The sequence below is a fragment of the Pseudophryne corroboree genome, chromosome 1 (assembly GCF_028390025.1).
Source record: "Pseudophryne corroboree isolate aPseCor3 chromosome 1, aPseCor3.hap2, whole genome shotgun sequence".
Classification (NCBI taxonomy): domain Eukaryota; kingdom Metazoa; phylum Chordata; class Amphibia; order Anura; family Myobatrachidae; genus Pseudophryne; species Pseudophryne corroboree.
The window spans coordinates 603977351-603998371 of NC_086444.1; the positions used below are offsets into that span (position 1 = coordinate 603977351).

General features: G+C 47.3%; 1 protein-coding gene across 2 annotated transcripts in view; it reads left to right on the top strand.

Annotated features, from left to right (window-relative positions):
• The first annotated feature begins 1423 nt into the window (after positions 1 to 1423).
• SBNO2 (strawberry notch homolog 2) overlaps positions 1424 to 21021 on the top strand; it is a 233572-nt gene continuing 213974 nt past the window's right edge. For both annotated transcript variants that reach the window (XM_063914353.1, XM_063914354.1), the window contains exon 1: positions 1424 to 1686. The gene's annotated coding sequence lies outside the window, so the exon portion shown is untranslated. The remainder of the gene's footprint in view (positions 1687 to 21021) is intronic.

The following is a 21021-nucleotide window of genomic DNA, read 5'->3' on the forward strand; positions in this document are numbered from 1 at the left end:
AAATGGCGCCAGTGTGCTGAGGAGATAGGCTCCGCCCCTTTTTCGCGGCCTATTCTCCCGCTTTTTATGGAATTCTGGCAGGGGTATTTACCTCATATATAGCCCCTGGGGCTATATATTGAGGTATTTTAGCCAGCCAAGGTGTTTTTATTGCTGCCTCAGGGCGCCCCCCCCCAGCGCCCTGCACCCTCAGTGACCGGAGTGTGAAGTGTGTGAGAGGAGCAATGGCGCACAGCTGCAGTGCTGTGCGCTACCTTGGTGAAGACAGAGTCTTCATGCCGCCGATTTTCCGGACCATCTTCTTGCTTCTGGCTCTGTAAGGGGGACGGCGGCGCGGCTCCGGGACCGAACATCAAGGCTGGGCCTGCGGTCGATCCCTCTGGAGCTAATGGTGTCCAGTAGCCTAAGAAGCCCAATCCGGCTGCAAGCAGGCGAGTTCGCTTCTTCTCCCCTTAGTCCCTCGCTGCAGTGAGCCTGTTGCCAGCAGGTCTCACTGAAAATAAAAAAATCTAAGACTATTACTTTCTAAGAGCTCAGGAGAGCCCCTAATGTGCATCCAACCTCGGCCGGGCACGAAATCTAACTGAGGCTTGGAGGAGGGTCATAGTGGGAGAAGCCAGTGCACACCAGGTAGTCTAAGATCTTTCTAGAGTGCCCAGCCTCCTTCGGAGCCCGCTATTCCCCATGGTCCTTACGGAGTTCCCAGCATCCACTAGGACGTCAGAGAAATACACTCCCCTATGGGCGGCGACTATCTGCTCGCAGTAGTGCAAAAACCCCTAGCAAGCGATCAAGTCTGAATTAGGCCCTCTGTGTATAAGGTGCATGTAATGTGAATAAGGGGCACTACTGTGAGGAGTAATGTGTATATGTTAAAGTGGTATTACTGTGTAAAAAAAGTTGCACTACTGTGTGGCGTAATTTTAATTGGGGGTACTATTGCGTGGCCATGCCCCTTCCCAAAAGAATACACCCCTTTTTGGGCTGCGCACCGAATGTGTGCACTGTTTTTATTTAAAATATAGGGGATAGGAGCACCAAAATGTGGACTGCTAGAACTGAGGAGTGATACTGATGGTAAAAGGGTGCATAGTCAGAGGTGGAACTAGCAGCGGTGCTAGGGGGGGGGTCAGGCAAAATCTTGCCTAGGGCATCATATTGCTTAGGGCCGGTTCTAGTTACGCTATCAGCTAGCTCCGATCACTTAAATGTATGCCCGGACAATAGCGTGATCTTGCCCGGATTCCAGATAAGTGACTCAAACTAAACTGAGGATTTATCGGATACACTCAGTAACCCGGCTGCCGCTAATAACAGACCAACAAATAGTGCCTGCCCCATGACACTCACAGACGTCACGCAGCCCGTGTACCCGTGTTACCATGGTGACTAGCGTCACACCCAGTGATGTAGAATAACCGGAAGTTCGTGTAAAATTAAAATGGCGACGGGAAGAAGGAAGTGACAGTGAGGAGGAGCGGAAATCTGGGTACACGGCTCTACAGACCGGAAGTATCGGTGAAAAAAAAAAAGAGTTGTAAACAAATGCACCGGGAGTTATACCCCTCTTATAGGAAACGACTTTCGAAGAACGGCCGGTCTGTTGGGTCGGTGTCCGAACTCTGTGAGACGGGGATCTCAGGAGCTGCCAGTGTCCCGGAACCGGAGGGAGCCACGACACCCATGGTGAGATCGGTGGGCTGTGACCCGTCCCGTGTAGCTAGAGGGGGAGTATGGGGCCTCGACGGGGTATCTGGCTGCCCCTTGTAAAGCAGCAGAGGCTGCCCGTACCCCTCTAGTTGTCGTGGGACTGTTAAACCCAGCAAGCTCTTGTAGGGCATGTTGTTACTTGTAGTTCATCAGCCTCTAGGGAGCCATAGGTTTCCTGGCTCAGCCTGATATAGAGTATAATGGTTGTGGTGACATGGAGTGGCAAGGGGGTAAATGAAGACGTGGTGGATGGCTGGGCATGTATGGGCAGGTGATGTGGTATGAGGAAGTGGCTGAACGACTTGGAGCTGCAATTATTGCTTGTATGTTTGGGTGTCAATTTGATATAAGCATTTGAGTAAAAGGTCAATCGAGGATATGGAAAGACATACCATTTATGAGTATTAATAATTGCGAGCTATTAACTGTACTTATGCTGATTAACTTGATTAAATGTTTTTAAGACCAGATGGCCTTAGGCTGGGTACACCCTATGCAATATTTTGTTTGTACAGTCGAAAAACATTATATTGCTAATGCTGGACCTACATGGCCAAATAAAATGCCTGTCAGGCCAACAGAGAGTTTATCTGGCAGCCTCAGACAGTGCCGATATCATAAGGATACACAGTAGTCGATTTCCGGTCGTAGAGGGCATGAGATAAATCTCAGGAATGTATGCGCATCAAATGCACTAAAAATGCACTTTCAATGAGATTTGTCTCAAGGTGAGCTTCAAGGAAAATCGGGCCCTATTTCGCGTCGAAAGCAATCGCACAAGTGTATGGCCAGCATAAGATCTCTCACAGTGTATTGTCCATAATATCGTCCCGTGTGAAGGAACAGGGGAAATATGGGCCGGCTGCAACAGGGCATACACTGACCGATGCGGCCAACAGGACACTTAGAAAATATTGAATCTGACGGATATGCTGGATGATCGGGCATGCCCGATCAATTAATATTTTGGGTTCGTCGGCCGCATACATGCCACAATTATCTGAGCGATCCGCTGTTATTGGGTGGATTGGCCAGATAATCGTAGCATGTATGCCCAGCATAAGTGCATCGGCTCCTGTGTACAGGTGATATGTCGGAATTACATTATTCACAGACATATATCATGTCATATGTGCAGTACGGCAGATGCCCATTTGCTTGTGTATGGGTGACCCGCTGACTGACCCATGTGCCACCCACAGGAGCCACAGACCATGTTGACTCTGACTGTTCCTGCGGCCAGGCATGTCGAGTGGCTGATTGGTAGGTGTGTGTGCACAATTCATTTGTGCAAAACACATACTAAATTATTGGGTTGGGTGGCTGGCTGATCCATTGTTCAGGTGTGTACCCAGATTTTACTCTGCAGGCATTTACAGCTTCTGGGGAGATTATTCCACTCCTTGAGCAACCTGAGTAGGCATGCTGTGCTTCACATGGGCTATAGGGATGCCCTATCACCACCAGTAACCACCTGTTACAGATTCCTCCCACTGTCTTGTAAGGGGTAACTCACCACTACATCAGTACCTGGCAACTCTTCCTTTACCAGGCTCCTTCCTACACCAGCTCCTGGAACTGCTTGCTTTTGAGTATGTTAGGTTATGTTGTTGCAGCACCTCCTAGTTGGTCTCAGTTCATTTCCCTTTGTTGGCTTACTATGGACCAGTGCTTGGTAGCACACAGAGAGTTTGGATACCCTAGTTAATCTTTAGAGCAGGGATATGTTTATTTCTTCAGTAAAGTGTGATTAAGAAGACAATTTATTCCTAGATGAAGGTACTAGGGATATCACAATATACAGATGTTCAGAGGATCTACACATTTTCAGAGAATCACATCAGAGCCCTTCTTTTATACAATTCTGACACACAATAAAACGGGCGTAATCCAGCCTCAGTCCCTTCAACCAATCCAGGCTGTGCATGCACTGTGCACATGTATTTTCCTGGAGAAGTCTAAAGGGTCCCCCATACACTAGAACGATAATGCCCGATTTCAGCCTAAATTGAGCATTTTGGCTGTGTATCCGATCTGATGCGCAGCCTCGTGAGGGTCGGATCGGCTCCCCTAGATCGATAGTGCTGCACTTGTGATATGTCGGTTCCCGCAGGCATGGCTGGGATCGCATAAGATATAGCGCATGCAAAATGTACCAAATCATATGGAACCGCTCCCGGGAGAGTTCAAGGGAAGTCGCCTCTGACTTCAGCCACAGACATATCGTTCTAATGTATGGGGCCCTTAACTTTGCCGACAGATGGGAGTGTTCTCCCCTCTGTCCTGAGACCTATGCCCAGCTGATAAAGCCCAGCGAAGCCTTGTCAACTGGTGGTTCTCTAGTTGGTGTGGAACTACACATCCCAGCATTCCCTTTAATCGTTTTGCTATTGTGGCATGCTCAAACTGTGGCAGGACAAGCTAGGATGTGTAGTTTCGCAACAGCTAGCGAGGTCTTCAGCTGTTTTTCAGGACATTGCCCCATCCTGATTCTCATCCTACTTGTCAAATTGCTCTTTCAATGTTTGTTTCTCGGATCCAGTCCATTTCAGCCTATTTATCAATTGCAATACAGCAATGCTCAATCATTGGTTCTCTGCCTTTCTCTATCTATGTCATTAATAAGCTCCTTTGGATTTCAATATCATTTGTGTGCAGATGATACCCAAATTTACTTACCAGATACAGCTCTCTCACCCTCTGTGTTGGCCAATGTTGCTAAATGTCTTTCTGCCATTTAATCTTGGACATCTTCTCATAATATTATTCCCACCAGCAAACAGCAGTCATTGACCTGACATCCTGCTTCTGTTGAAAACGCAACAATAAAGCAGGTTGTGTAAGTGTGACCGACTGTCACAATACCGACACCGGGGTCCCGTCAGTTGGATGGCCAGCGAGCGCAACAAAGCTTCTAGCGGGCTCGCTGCACTCGCCACAGGTTCTATTCCCACTCTAGTGGGGATAATCCCTGTTGGTCGACATGCCAACCGGCAGGATTTTCAGATGCCGGAATCCCGGCGTCGGTACTGTGACCGGCGGTCACATTACCGCATCCCCAATAAAGCCTGCTCTTCAGACTTGCTGCCTAGTTGTTATGAAGCCCATACATGTACAGTTGAAGGGCTCACTGGCAAAGATGCACATGCCACATCTATATGGATTGTGGATGTTTGTTCCCATCAAGTAGCTTCTGCTATTGAGCGTCTATTTCACTAACTTCTAACATAGTGGTATGTGCCTATTTCTCACCAGCTGCAAAATAAAGTCATTGTGTCATGTGTCTTTCTTCCGCTGAGCTCCTCAATGGAAGTACTGGATTTGTGGATTCAGAGTCAAGGATTTTTAACATGCTGTATTTTGCTGATTCCATGACAAATTACCGATTATCTGATTCTGCGGAATGGTGGATCTGTTCGGCATCGGGGAATTGGCAGGTAAATGTGCGGCATTACTTGACTCTGAACGGGATGAAGTCAATTTACCGAGAATCAAAATCCAGACAACAATTGACCGACGGTCAAAATCCTGACATGGACAAAATACCGACATTTTAAAATACAGACAAGATCAAAACCTGGAGGGGGAATATAATACTGTGCCCAAAGCATGGCGAGCGCAGCAGTACACCAAAAGCAATAAAAAACTCATGTCTGTATTTTAAATGTCGGGATTTTGACCGTCGGTCAATTGCTGTCGGTATTTCGACCGTCGGGATTTTGATTGTAGGTATTTCATACCGATCCCCTCTGAACTGCTCTTTGCCGTCCACATTCAATCTGTATCCAAATTCTGTTGCATACTATACATTTATGAAACATACACTCATCTCACACAAGACATAGTAACATTAATTCATCCATTGATTAGGCAATAGCCTCTTTACTGGTCTTCTCCTGTACATACTATTTCATACCTACAGTGTTTTTGAGTGCCGCAGCTAGACTAAATTTCCTTACAAGATGTTCTTCTGCTGTAGCGCTCTGTCAGTCCTTACATTGGCTGCCTGTATTTTACCAAATTCAACATAACTTCTACGTAAGCAGATGTATTTTATCAGCAAAGCTACACCAACATATACCTCTTCACTTAGGCTGTATCGATATATCTCACAACTGGACTCCTTTGATCAGTGCAAGATTTGTGTCTCTCGGCCACACTCATCACCTGATTGCATCCATGTTTAGAGGACTGTTTTTGAGATGGGTTGCGTGACCGGCGGCTGGGATCCTGGCGGTCAGCACATCGACACTGGGATCCCGGCCGCCAGAATATCAGCAGGGGTGCAAGCGCAACCAAGCCCCTTGCGGGCTTGGTGGCTTGCTGCACTTGCCACTGGTTCTATTCCCACTCTATGGGTGTTGTGGACGCCCATGAGTGGGAATAGCCCTGAGCCCCCTGCCAGCATTCCGGTGACCGGAATCCCGGCGTCGTTATGCTGAGGGACTACATCCCCTTTTTTCACACTGCGCCCACTCTGTGAAATGCCTTCCTTCACACAACAGGATTTTCTTCTAGCCTCCAATTTTTCAAGCGGTCCCTGAAGACTTACCTCTGCAGATAAATTATCAAATTCCTGAGCCACCCATATATGTCTTTTCACAAGCTTTTCTATTCCTTTATCTTCTCTCTACACAGTACACACAACCTACAGGCATTCTCTTTGCACACAACCCTCTGATCCATGGCCAGGTTTGCTTTGTGAATGGGTCATAGAGTCCACAAAGAACTTTTTTTTCCCTTGCAATCTGACTGGAATAGTATGCAGAATGTAGCATTTATTTATCCTCGTGTATCAAATTTGAATTTATTGTAAAATATAAAGTAATGCTGGGTACACACTAGGCCAATGGATCGGCCGCCGACCTGTCTGATGATCGGTAAGTGCATATATGCCCAGTTGTGATGTCAGTCACCAGCAGCCTCTTGCAGCATGTGTACACACGTCGCAATGCGCCAATATATTGGCAGCTGTATCGGCCAATGTCTGTGCAGCAGGGCTGACGTCATGTGTCTGTGAATGTTGTTCAGACATATCTGGAGTTCATACCCGCCGACACCCCCCCAATATATCGGACGATATATTGACCTATGTGTATCCAGTTTCAGGCCCTCCTGCCTCTTTCTGTTATTGCTAAGTTTCATTTATTTTACTGTTTTGTTCCCAATCGTAGAGTGCAATGGAACATGTACTACATTCAGATGTAGTTTAGTAAAGAAAAAGATAAATTGTTCCTCTACCCCCCCCCCCCCTCCACCCCGACTACCACCATCACCACTTTACTCTTCAGTAAATTAAAAAAAACCTAACAAATTAAAAGTGGGGGTGGCGGCATTTAAAGTCCCTCCATCTCCCCCACTATGCAACATAGAAAGATTTGAGACCCTCGTTTGATAGAGGGGAATCCCATTTGAAGGTTTACCCTGCAAAGACATTATAGAATCCAGGTATTTGGGAACATATCAAAAAATGAAGGGTCCCCTCTTTGAATGATGGTGCCTCTTCCTACTTATTGTCTGATGATCACCAGACAATGGGGGTCATTCCGAGTTGTTAGCTCGCAAGCTGCTTTTAGCAGCTTTGCACACGCTAAGCCGCCGCCTACTGGGAGTGAATCTTCGCATATTAAAATTGCGAACGAAAGATTAGCAGAATTGCGAATAGACACTTCTTAGCAGTTTCTGAGTAGCTCCAGACTTACTCGGCATCTGCGATCAGTTCAGTGCTTGTCGTTCCTGGTTTGACGTCGCAAACGCACCCAGCGTTCGCCCAGACACTCCTCCGTTTCTCCAGCCACTCCCGCGTTTTTCCCAGAAACTGTAGCGTTTTTTAACACACTCCCATAAAACGGCCTGTTTCCGACCAGAAACACCCACTTCCTGTCAATCACATTACGATCACCAGAACGAAGAAAAAACCTTGTAATGCCGTGAGTAAAATTCCTAACTGCATAGCAAATTTACTTGGCGCAGTCGCACTGCGGACATTGCGCATTAGCGACTATTCGCTCCGTTGCGACAAAAAAATAACGAGCGAACAACTCGGAATGACCCCCAATGTTCCAATTAAGAAAATGTCTTCCATATATGAGCAGGAGGGAACTGCCAGACCTATAACGCCCATAATTGCACCTGCAACCGAGGGGGCAGTTACAATTGAAAGAAGCGCTTCTCTTTCAAAGGATGCAGCCCCTTAGCAGCTATAATCTGATCACCGGTGTTCATAAAACTATATCACCTAGAAATACAGAAAAATTGTATTTACCATTCATAGGGGAGAGCACATGTTGTATCTAGGTAGAAGAAAACTTGCCAAAAATAATTAGGGGAATGTTTAGCAATAGTCGCACAATTGGGTAGACGTGGCAGTTGTCCAATCGTGTGTTGCCATTATACCAAGGCATTCCAGCCTTGCTATTAAATTTTTTTGAATTAACTATAGGTTTATTCCTGGTATTCCTGTAATGTGTACCTCCACTGATTGCACACCCTGCAGCAGCAACCTAGATTGATGCCTTGGATGGTTCCTCCGCGGGCAGGATGTTCTTCAAGTGGATCTTTCATTGCAGGTTATATCCTACTACTATACAAGTGTCTGTTTTTCTATATTTCTCTTACGTCCTAGAGGATGCTGGGGACTCCAAAAGGACCATGGGGTATAGACTGGATCCGCAGGAGCTTGGGCACACTGAAAAGACTTTGACTGGGTGTGAACTGGCTCCTCCCTCTAAGCCCCTCCTCCAGACCTCAGTTAGACTTTGTGCCCAGGAGTGACTGGACACACACTAGGGGAGCTCTCCTGAGTTTCTCTGAAAATACTTTGTTAGGTTTTTTATTTTCAGGGAGACCTGCTGGCTACAGGCTCCCTGCAGCGAGGGACTGAGGGGAGAGAAGTCAGACCTACTTCTACTTAGTTAAGGGCTCTGCTTCTTAGGCTACTGGACACCATTAGCTCCAGAGGGTTCGATCACTTGGTGCGCCTAGCTGCTTGTTCCCGGAGCCGCGCCGTCACCCCGCTCACAGAAGCCAGAAGAAAGAAGCCGGGTGAGTATGCAGAAGACTTCAGTGACGGCAGAAGACTTCAGTAACGAGGTACAGCGCAGCGGTAGCACTGCGCTCCATGCTCCCACACACTTCACCAACGGCACTCACAGGGTGCAGGGCGCTGGGGGGGAGCGCCCTGGGCAGCATGTTACTGGGTGTGGGAAGCTGGCAGAAGGCTTTTCGGTGCCTCCAAGCTCCACTACAAGTAACAGGGAGCTAATCGAGGGGGGGGGGGGGGGGGGGGAGCACAGTTATTGGTGCATAATTATTGTTATTTCTAGCAGCGCTTTCAACATATATTGTTTGGTGGGATATATGGGCGCTGGGGTGTGAGCTGGCATACTCCCTCTGTGTTTCTCTATCTAGGCTTCCTTGTGGGTCTGTCCCCTAGCTGAGGCAGTGTGTGTGTGTGTCGATACTTCGTGTCGGTATGTCTGAGGCTGAGTGTTATTCCCCGGAGGAGGTTGCTGGGGGAGCAGATGCGGGTCTGGAGTTGGCTCTGTCGGCGCAGCCGACACCTGATTTACTTACAATGTTAAGTACACTTAATACAAATGTGGCCTCTTTGTATAAAAGGTTAGATAAATCGGAGTCTCAGACACAGGTGTGGAGGAAATCCATGGAGGATGCTTTGTCTCGGGTGCAGACCCCATCAGGGTCGCAAAAGCGGCCGTTTACCCAGTTGGTAGATACGGATACCGACACGGATTCTGATTCCGATGTCGACTTCACTGAGGCTGCTTTACACCCACGGTAAGTTAAGAGTATTCAGTACATGATTGTGGCTATTAAAGATGTTTTACATATTTCTGACGAACCTGCGGTGCAGGAAACAAGGATTTGTTTGTTCAAAGGGAAAAAACCTGAGGTGAAGTTTCCCCCCACTCATGAAATGAATACTCTTTGTGAAAAGGCTTGGGAGTCGCCGGACAAGAGGTGGCAGATTCCCAAGAGAATTTACATGGCGTATCCTTTCCCCTCTGATGACAGGGAAAAATGGGAGTCGTCGACAAGGCTCTATCCCGTTTGTCTAAGAAGGTGGCGCTTCCGTCCCCTGACACGGCAGCTCTCAAGGATCCAGCGGATCGCAAGCTGGAGACTTCTCAGAAGTCCATTTTCACTAATACGGGTGCATTGCTCAGACCTGCTGTGGCGTCGGTATGGGTGAGTAGTGCTATTGCTAAATGGGCTGATAATTTAGCTTCTGATATGGATACCCTTGATAAAGATGATGTTCTTTTGACTCTTGGTTATATCAAGCACGCTGGAGATTACCTGAAGGATGCGGCGAGGGATGTTGGTCTCTTGGGATCAAGAGCCAATGCCATGGCGATCTCGGCCAGGAGGGCGCTATGGATCCATCAATGGAATGCTGATGCCGACTCCAAGAGAGCTATGGAAGCTCTCCCCTTCAAAGGTAATGTCTTGTTTGGTGACGGCTTGGCTGATCTGGTGTCTACCGCGTCTGCGGTTAAGTCGTCTTTTCTACCTTATGTTCCCACACAACAGAAAAAGGCACCACATCAGCAGATGCAGTCCTTTCGTCCAAATAAATACAAGCGTGGAAAAGGTTCGTCCTTCCTCGCTTCAAAGGGTAGAGGAAGGGGAAGAAAGTCGCCTGCAGTGTCAGGCGCCCAGGACCAAAAGTCCTCCCCTGCCTCTACTAAGTCCACCGCATGACGCTGGGGCTTCCCTGGGGGAGTCCGGACCAGTGGGGGGCCGTCTGCGGATCTTCAGTCAGGTCTGGGTTCAATCAGGCCTGGATCCTTGGGTTCTAGATATAGTATCTCAGGGATACAAGCTGGAGTTTCAGGAGGTGCCCCCTCACCGGTTTTTCATTTCAGCCTTACCAATGTCTCTTCCGGACAGGGAGGTGGTGAAGGCAGCAATACAAAAGCTGTGTCAACAGAGGGTCATTGTTCCCGTCCCCCCGTCTCAACGGGGGGAGGGGTTCTACTCGAGCCTCTTTGTGGTACCGAAACCGGCCGGTTCGATCAGACCGATTCTGAACCTCAAATCCCTCAATCCATACTTGAAAGTTTTCAAGTTCAAGATGGAATCTCTTCGAGCTGTGATTTCCAGCCTAGAAGGGGGGGATTTTTTGGCGTCTATCGACATAAAGGATGCCTACTTACACGTCCCGATATATCCTCCGCATCAAGCTTTCCTCAGGTTTGCGATACAGGTTTCTCATTACCAATTTCAGACGTTGCCGTTTGGGCTTTCCACGGCCCCGAGGATTTTCACCAAAGTCATAGCGGAAATGATGGTTCTCCTTCGCAAGCAAGGGGTTACAATTATCCCGTACTTGGACGATCTCCTGATAAAGGCGTGGTCCAAGGAACGGTTGCTGAGAAATGTGAATTTGTCTCTGTCGGTTCTGCGACAACACGGTTGGCTGCTAAATTTGCCAAAGCCTCAGTTGATTCCGACCACTCGGCTGCCCTTTCTGGGCATGATTCTGGACACGGATTTACGGAGAGTGTTCCTTCCGGAAGACAAAGCTCTGGAACTGCAGACGATGGTCAGGGAGCTTCTGAGGCCGACAAGTGTGTCGATTCATCAATGTACTCTGGTTCTGGGGAAAATGGTTGTGGCGTACGAAGCCATTCCATTTGGCAGGTTTCATGCCCGGGTGTTTCAGTGGGATCTGCTGAGCAAATGGTCCGGGTCTCACCTGCACATGCACTGGAAGATAAGTCTATCTCCCATGGCCAGGATTTCTCTCCTGTGGTGGCTTCAAAGTTCTCACCTCCTAGGAGGGCGCCGATTCGGTATCCTGGATTGGGTCCTGTTGACAACAGATGCAAGTCTCCGAGGCTGGGGCACAGTCACCCAAGGAAGAAATTTCCAGGGGAAATGGTCGCTCCAGGAATCTTGTCTCCACATAAATGTTCTCGAGTTAAGAGCCATTTACAACTGCCTGCTACAAGCAAGAAGCCTTCTTCAGGGTCGGCCTGTCCTGATACAGTCGGACAACATAACAGCGGTGGCGCATATAAACCATCAAGGCGGAACAAGGAGCAGGGCGGCTATGGCGGAGGCCACAAGAATCCTTCGCTGGGCGGAACAGCATGTGAGCGCTCTGTCAGCAGTCTTCCTTCCGGGAGTGGACAACTGGGAAGCAGACTTCCTCAGCAGACACGATCTCCATCCGGGAGAGTGGGCTCTTCACCAAGAGGTATTTGCAGAAGTGACGAAGCGTTGGGGAATTCCGCTGATCGACATGATGGCGTCTCGCCTCAACAAGAAGCTTCCGAGGTATTGTTCCAGGTCAAGGGACCCCCATGCCAGCGCAGTGGACGCTCTGGTAACTCCGTGGGTGTTTCAGTCGTTGTATGTGCTCCCTCCGCTTCCTCTAATTCCAAAGGTACTGGGAATCATTCGACGAGCAAGGGTTCAAGCGATTCTTGTCGTTCCAGATTGGCCACGGAGGGCCTGGTATCCAGATCTTCAGGAATTACTTGTGGAAGATCCTTGGCCGCTCCCTCTAAGAGAGGACCTGTTATTGCAGCGACCATGCGTGTTTCCAGATTTACCGCGGCTGCGTTTGACGGCATGGAAGTAGAGGCCAAATCTTAGCTCGAAAAGGTATTCCCGGGGAGGCCATTCGCCATTCCCACGTTCCTTAAGGCGAGGAAGGAGGTTACGGCGAAACATTATCACCGTATTTGGAGAAAGTATGTTTCGTGGTGTGAGACTAAAACTGCTCCTGCGGAAGAATTTCACTTGGGTCGGTTTCTCCATTTTTTGCAGGCAGGCGTCGATGCAGGCCTGAAATTGGGTTCCATCAAAGTGCAGATTTCGGCTTTATCTATTTTCTTTCAGAAGGAATTGGCTGTCCTCCCAGAGGTTCAGACTTTTGTAAAGGGAGTGATGCATATGCATCCTCCGTTTGTGCCTCCTGTGGCACCATGGGATCTTGAAGTGGTCTTACAGTTTCTTATGTCTTCCTGGTTTGAACCTTTGCGTAAGGTTGAGTTAAAATTTCTCACTTGGAAGGTGGTCATGCTGTTGGCTCTGGCGTCTGCCAGGCGAGTGTCAGAGTTGGGGGCCTTATCTCACAAGAGTCCGTACTTGATTTTCCATTCGGATAGAGCGGAATTGAGGACTCGTCAACAATTTCTGCCGAAGGTGGTGTCTTCGTTTCACATTAACCAACCTATTGTGGTACCTGTGGCTACGGATGCTGTGGCAGTTCCAAAGTCTCTTGATGTTGTGAGAGCTTTGAAGATCTACGTCGCCAGAATGGCGGTTGCCAGGAAAACAGAGGCGCGGTTTGTCCTTTATGCTTCCAACAAGATTGGTCATCCTGCTTCGAAGCAGACTATTGCACGCTGGATTTGTAGCACGATTCAGCAAGCTCATTTTTCGGCTGGGCTACCGGTGCCGAAATCAGTAAAGGCCCATTCTACCAGGAAGGTGGGCTCATCTTGGGCGGCTGCCCGAGGGGTCTCGGCACTTCAGCTTTGCCGAGCAGCTACGTGGTCGGGTTCCAACATCTTTGCAAAGTTTTACAAGTTTGATACCCTAGCTGAGGAGGACATCATGTTTGCTCAATCTGTGCTGCAGAGTCGTCCGCACTCTCCCGCCCGTGTTGGAGCTTTGGTATAGACCCCATGGTCCTTTTGGAGTCCCCAGCATCCTCTAGGACGTAAGAGAAAATAGGATTTTAGTACATACCGGTAAATCCTTTTCTCCTAGTCTGTAGAGGATGCTGGGCGCCCATCACAGTGCGGACTGTTGCTTGCAGTGTATTCTTGCTGGTTGCATTAGTTTACACACGGGTTGTGTATTTGTTGTTTTCAGCTTGTTGCTGTAGTTAATTCATACTGTTATCTGGTTTACTGTTACTCCGGTTGTGCGTTATGTTGTGGTGTGAGCTGGTATGTTTCTAGCCCTTAGTTTAAACAAAAATCCTTTCCTCGAAATGTCCGTCTCTCCTGGGCACAGTTCCTATAACTGAGGTCTGGAGGAGGGGCATAGAGGGAGGAGCCAGTTCACACCCAGTCAAAGTCTTTTCAGTGTGCCCAAGCTTCTGCGGATCCCGTCTATACCTCATGGTCCTTTTGGAGTCCCCAGCATCCTCTACGGACTAGGAGAAAAGGATTTACTGGTAGGTACTAAAATCCTATTATGCATTGTGCCCTTGTATGGCTCATCTCCCACAGTCTAACCTTTTGTAGTGTGCCCAACATGGCTGCCTCATGTGGTACGCTCGTGGATGGGATGAAAAATACATGGACCTGGTAGTTTTGTTGAGACCCTACTCTGAGCGTTGCAATCACCACCATTTTATGTCCTCTCTTCTAGTTGTAGACTATTCCACCCAGAGTAATCCTAAACAGTGCGCCCAAGATGGCTGCCTCACCTGGTACCTTGTGATGGTGGAACACACAACCCATGAAGTTATTACCCAATATGCCAGGGGTGGCCAACCAGTCAGAGACAAAGAGCCAAGAAATCTTGTTAGGTACATCAAAGAGCCGACTTCGAGCTGAAGGGTCACTTGCAAAAATGGGGTGTAACCTTGTGCCTGCTAGGCCACGCCCCTGGTATAAAATACATTGAAAAAGCCAGATCCAACATAAAATACAATGAAAAAGCCACTTCTACATCAAATAATTGAAAAAGCCAGATCCGCATAAAATATATTGAAAAGCCAGATTCACATAATACACTTCAGTTCCCCCATGTGTCACTCCAGCCAGCACCCGCCTGTGTCACTCCAGCCAGCACCCGCCTGTGTCACTCCAGCCAGCACCCGCCTGTGTCACTCCAGCCAGCAGCCTCCTGTGTCACTCCAGCCAGCAGCCTCCTGTGTCACTCCAGCCAGCAGCCTCCTGTGTCACTCCAGCCAGCAGCCTCCTGTGTCACTCCAGCCAGCAGCCTCCTGTGTCACTCCAGCCAGTACTCGCCTGTGTCACTCCAGCCAGCACCCGCCTGTGTCAATGTGTCACTCCAGCCAGTACTCGCCTGTGTCACTCCAGCCAGTACTCGCCTGTCACTCCAGCCAGCACCCGCCTGTGTCACTCCAGCCAGTACTCGCCTGTGTCACTCCAGCCAGTACTCGCCTGTGTCACTCCAGCCAGTACTCGCCTGTGTCACTCCAGCCAGTACTCGCCTGTGCCTGTGTCACTCCAGCCAGCACTCGCCTGTGTCACTCCAGCCAGCACTCGCCTGTGTCACTCCAGCCAGCACTCGCCTGTGTCACTCCAGCCAGCACTCGCCTGTGTCACTCCAGCCAGCACTCGCCTGTGTCACTCCAGCCAGTACTCGCCTGTGTCACTCCAGCCAGTACTCGCCTGTCACTCCAGCCAGTACTCGCCTGTGTCACTCCAGCCAGTACTCGCCTGTGTCACTCCAGCCAGTACTCGCCTGTGTCACTCCAGCCAGCACTCGCCTGTGTCACTCCAGCCAGCACTCGCCTGTGTCACTCCAGCCAGCACTCGCCTGTGTCACTCCAGCCAGCACTCGCCTGTGTCACTCCAGCCAGCACTCGCCTGTGTCACTCCAGCCAGCACTCGCCTGTGTCACTCCAGCCAGCTCCCCGTGTGTATTTGGCTCCCTCAGTTCTCAGTCTACGTAGTGCTGCTGCATGTCTGGCTGGAGTGCAGCAGTTTACAGATCTCTTGTGGTCACGTGACTTTGAGTGTTGGGAGCCACATTTGAATGAAGAAAGAGCCACGCGTTGGCCACCACTGCAATATGCCTACACCAATCCCCACAATATGCTTACTCTATGCATTTAGATTTTATTTTTATGTCATTGTGGCTTGTGTATTGCTGTGTTAATCTTCTGTATTAAGTGCATTGTATTTGATGTCTGTAAAGCGCATTGAGTCCTTTTTGGAGAAAGAGTGCTAGCTATATAAATAAAGTATTTGTTTTTATTACAGTTATTATTACTTGGACAGTACCTTGCTAAAATTCATAAACCTAATGATTAACATTCTCTTCGACTCAATCAGTTTAGCTTACTGTTTGCTTTTTCCTATTCGTACAACTTGTGGCCTGTTATAACTGAGCTGACTTGCTGCATTACTTGAGCTTTTTGTCCATTGTCTACACCCTTTCTGATTTTAAGTTTGTGATGAGGATACCATGGAAAGTTAGGACCGCAATAAACGTATTATACTCCAATATGTGAAGTATGAAATTGCACTTTTTGATTTTAGTTCTGTTTCAAATAGTTTTCAATGCTCATTTCCCTTTTTCAGACCTTCACCTGCAATCTCTGCAGCTCCAGTTAACCTCTCTGCATAACTCAGCTGGTCCTTGTCAAAACAACAGAAATACTGCTGTTTACCATCGCTAAACAATTAGTTCTATTTTTCATCTAGACTCTCTTTTAACCCCAAACCCGTCTTAAGTTCAGTTGACTCTATTCAAACAGGAGAGACCAGACGCCTGGCTTAATTTTGACGTGCTGTATTGCTACAGTAGCTGGAGCAATACATTACACTTAAAATTGTCAAGGGTAAAATTAACATATGCCCTCCTCACTGATTAGCACCCTACACCTAAAGTGAACACTATTATTTGTCATAGAAAAGCATCAATCTCTAGGCCTTCAGGTCAGTATCTACCCTGGATCCTCACCTGTTACTTGCTCATATTCCCTGTTACAGTGGTTTTATTGGGCTGCATTTCCTCCCTCTTCCAACAATACCCCCCCCCCCCCCCAGCCTCCTAATTTTCAAATGTCTCCCCTGAAAACATATTTGTGTGCTATGCAATTTCCTACTCACTTCTAACCAGCCTAGGCTCTTCTACCAAATTACTAACCCGCTACACCAGTATCTTTCAAACTCTGTCCTCCAACTTCCCCATACAGTACAGGTTTTCAGGATATCGATGATTGAGCACAGCTGACTTAATTACTACCTCGGTTATTTTGATTTAACCATCTATGCTCAAGCAAGAAAATAGTTAATTAAACCTGGACTGTAAGTGTGCTTTGAGGACTGAGTGTGGGAAGCACTGCTGCACATAGTTCACACAAAATTTACATTTATTTGTTTTTAATAACTAAAAGTACCCACTGATCAAATGACAAACACTGTTGTTTATCTTGGTTATATTGTCCCTCTAAGTATTTTTTTTCCATTACAATTTGACTTTGCCAATATACAATTGCCTATATTCTTCCTGTGTGTTGTTAGGTTCATGTTTTTTTTTTGTACTTCTTTTTTTATTAGCAAAACTTTCTTTTCTTGATCCTTGCACATATATGTATATGTGTGAGTAGCCCTTGAGCCTACTCCCACTCTTCGTCACTTGCGAGGCCTACGTGTTCCTACCTGGTCTGACAAGGAAAATCAATTCAATCAAACCTTCATTGCGCCATACGGAAGTAAATGTTGGGCCCTCATGTAGAGTTTAATGTAAGCCCATTTTGTGTGGCATAATGTGTCTATATTTAGATTTTTGTACATCATAGGTTTGTGACCTCTAACACCTGAAGAGTGAGAACAGGGGCAGGCAAAATAAGTTGAGTATAGTGACAAAGGGTACTGTATCAATGTCCCTGGCTATGCGACCTAATTAGACTTTGGTATACTTCGCTGTACTGCGCTTGCCAAGTCGTCTGCCTGTGCATGTTTCATTGAGGGCATCTGGTAAGATTTGAAGCCAAGTAACTATGCAATTTACTATACTTGTGTTTGGCACTGGCACTTAACGTTCTACACCACAAAGTACAGCAACATGATGATGCATTTATTAATTTTTATTTCTTCACCCTTGGTGTAGCACATAAATGTTGTGTGAGGCATTGGTCATTTTACAGAGAGGAATGGGGTTCTGACCCCAAGGTCTCTGATTCTAATGCTAGGTAAGCACTAGGCGGTATTGGCCGTTCAAGCAAACTGCCAATATACCAGACGGTCGGCGAGAGTGTACGCCTGAAATGTCTGTGATCTTCAGATATATTGGCGCATCTGGCTGCCCACCCAGCTTAATGAGCTGACTGACTCATCAAGCAGCCAATCGGTAAGCGTGTACGTTTGCCTGGATCGGCTGCTCTGTCTGCGTGATTGCGGATCCGCTGTCAAGTCTTTACAGTGTGCACCCAGCCTAAGCATCTATTGCTAGTGTGCCCACTGTTCATACGATCAGAAAAGCAACGTAAGACACTAGACGATATAGTGAGTGATTTGGACGATATTGTTCATTTTTTGAACGATATATCGTCCATATCATTGAGTGTGGAGCCACCAGTGTCCCCGCGCTCTTTCATCGTTGATCTCCCGTCGTTTGAACATGCAGGTCGATATGGACAATCTGCATGTTCGGGAATGGGGTCGCGTGACGTGAGGAGTGAAAAAAACTTTCACTCCCCTCTTCACCCGTACCTGCGGCGGTTTGGCCATATCAGCTGTCGGGCACCTCGGCTGCAGGTCTCCGAGTGTGTAGGAGGCGTAAGTTAGATAACAGATTTTGCTGAACATGATTGGAATATCAAGGTGAATTCATACTGAGTATACACTATCTAGTGATAAACTGATAGCTGATAAATGGTTGCAAGTGCTCCTGCAACTGTCAGATTGCGTTAACGCTGCACATGCTATCTCGTTCCCGACCTTCCTATCCCATTCAAGAGATTAAAGTACACACTGGGCACTCCATCCGTTGTTGTTGGTTTTGTTTTTTTACATGCCTCCTGGTACAATCCTCCTCCACTCGTGACTAACAAAATCAGAGTTGTGCTGAGCTTATTTTACTGTGACAGACACGACGACAGGCATCCCCTCCCCGCATCTTTAAAAGGCAGGGTGCAGTTTGGACAGTGGGAACATTGCAGAGAAGGTAGATGGAGAATGCAGACGTGCACTGTGTCTCGGTGTGCAGTGCTTGAAACAATTATAGCTGTGCTCCGCCAACAAGTAGGCGATATCTGCAAGACACTTTAAACATTATGGGGGTGATTCTATTGTTTTACCCCAAGGCTGCCACTAGATGGAGCCCAACGGATCAATTCAATTGTTGCTCTGTTTAGGTGCAACTAGCCATGGGAGGACATTTCAGGTCGCCACCTCCGCAGATGCCAAACCGGATTTTTTGTGCTGTCTGGTTAATCAGCTAATTCCTTGCTGTAACATGATAATTTAGAGCCCTATGGCAAGAAAGAAATTTGATACTCCAAATGGCCTCAGTTGTAACATAACTAACTAATAACTAATATATGAATTCTCCACCACTTTTCAGATTTATCTTTTTTTTTTTTTACTTTACTTTACCATTGACTTTTCAAGTGGAATATACTAGAGGATTTTGAAACTGTTATATCCACGATCTGACGTGCGACGGAACCCTGCATCAGTAATGTTACCACCAGGATTCCAGGGCAGGTAGGACGCATGGCACTCTGTGCGTGCACGAAAAAAGGGCGTGGTGTAATGGGAGGGGCCTGGGCCGCCCTCAATAGTGATGCCAGCGGGGCCGGGCCCCTCTACTTCACTAATGGGGTGTGGCCAAGCCATCTGGGTCACTGGGGATGTGCCCAGCACGCTTCCCCCAAGCGCTCCATTTCATGCGGCCATGTTGGGACGGCAGGCTGTTTTAGCAGGGTGCCACTAAAGGGGCATGATGCATTTTGCCCTTTTAAAATTGGGTATGGTGCGGTGCCCTGCTAAAACAGCCTAGAATGAACACTATGTCAGCAAGTGCATAAACGCTTGCACGATGCAGGGGGACGATGGTGCGATCTAACATGAAGCATGGCATCATTAGTTATATCATCTGGTTGACCCTGCAGCAGGGCCAACCAGAAGATCTCTCCTGCTACTGTGGGAGTGCGCAAATTGGTCATACACACAACGATATGCCCGATTTGTCACTCCGATTTGCCCTGGAAATGACAAATCAGGCCGATCTTGGGAGTAATTCAGAGTTGAGCAGCAAATTTGTTAGCAGTTGGGCAAAACCATGTGCACTGCAGGTGGGCAGATATAACATGTGCAGAGAGAGTTAGATTTGGGTGGGTTATATTGTTTCTGTGCAGGGTAAATACTGGCTGCTTTATTTTTACAATGCAAATTAGATTTCAGTTTGAACACACCCCACCCAAATCTAACTCTCTCTGTACATGTTATATCTGTCCCACTTGCACTGCACATGGTTTTGCCCATTGGCTAACAAATGTGCTGCTATGATCAGGTCTGAATTAGGCCCATTGTTCTAATGTGTACCCACCCTAAGAGGAAGGCATCTATCTGAGGAGTTCTATAAAATGTAACTTGTACTATCCCTGTATTTGGTGAGCAGTGTAGCGATAGCTGGAAGGCACAACCCCCAACAATTTTCCTATTGTTCTGGAACTTTATATTCTGCTCTTGCGTGTGATTTGTTGTGATGCAAATTCTGCAGAGGTGGGTAGAGTTTGCCTTATAATGTTTAACATACATTAATTAATCTAGTTCTTTTACTTTCTGTTCCTATTTTGTAGTACCACACCCAGACAAGGTACTCTAGATCATAGGCTACTTTGTTACCTTGCTACTTCTTGGCATTCAGAGCTCTGTTCATCAAGAAGTGAAAATCTGTTTCTCTGATAGCAGGGCTTTGCATTACTTTGTATTATTCAAGGAAGAGGTTTAAGCAGTGCTGCTCCTAATTCATCTTAGAATTGCAGTAGTATGGGGAGAACAATTCAGAAAAGAAACGAAACCTCATTTTTCCGTTTCGCTTCTCCATTTCATTTCAGATGGTGAAATGAGCGGAAGCGTACCTTGGTAGTGGGAGAAGAGCAGTGAAGCTCCCTGCTCCTCCGTTTCCTTATGTCCAGCGTCTGTTCTGTGACGCGCATGGACATTGGCGTGCAATGCACTGCCGGTGTATGCACAGTGTGAATAAAACTTACCAGACTCCCGATTATGTCAGTCTTTGCACTGCTTGCCGGGATAGTGTAAGGATCGAAGGATGTCACCGGACTGGTAGATTTTCCTTATTGACTACAAAACAGTAGGCTGTATATTGAACTGATATGATGTGATAAATAGTGATATTTCCCTGTAACCATTTAATTTCAAATGTGACTAGAGCCCATAGTAACAATATACAGTAGATTTGTTTCATTTTTTAAGATATTTGTAGTACAGGTTGAGTATCCCATATCCAAATATTCCGAAATACGGACTTTCTTGAGTGAGAGGGAAAAAGGGAAACCTTTGTTTTTTGATGGCTCAATGTACACAAACTTTGTTTAATACACAAAGTTATAAAAAATATTGTATTAAATGACCTTAGGCTGTGTGTATAAGGTGT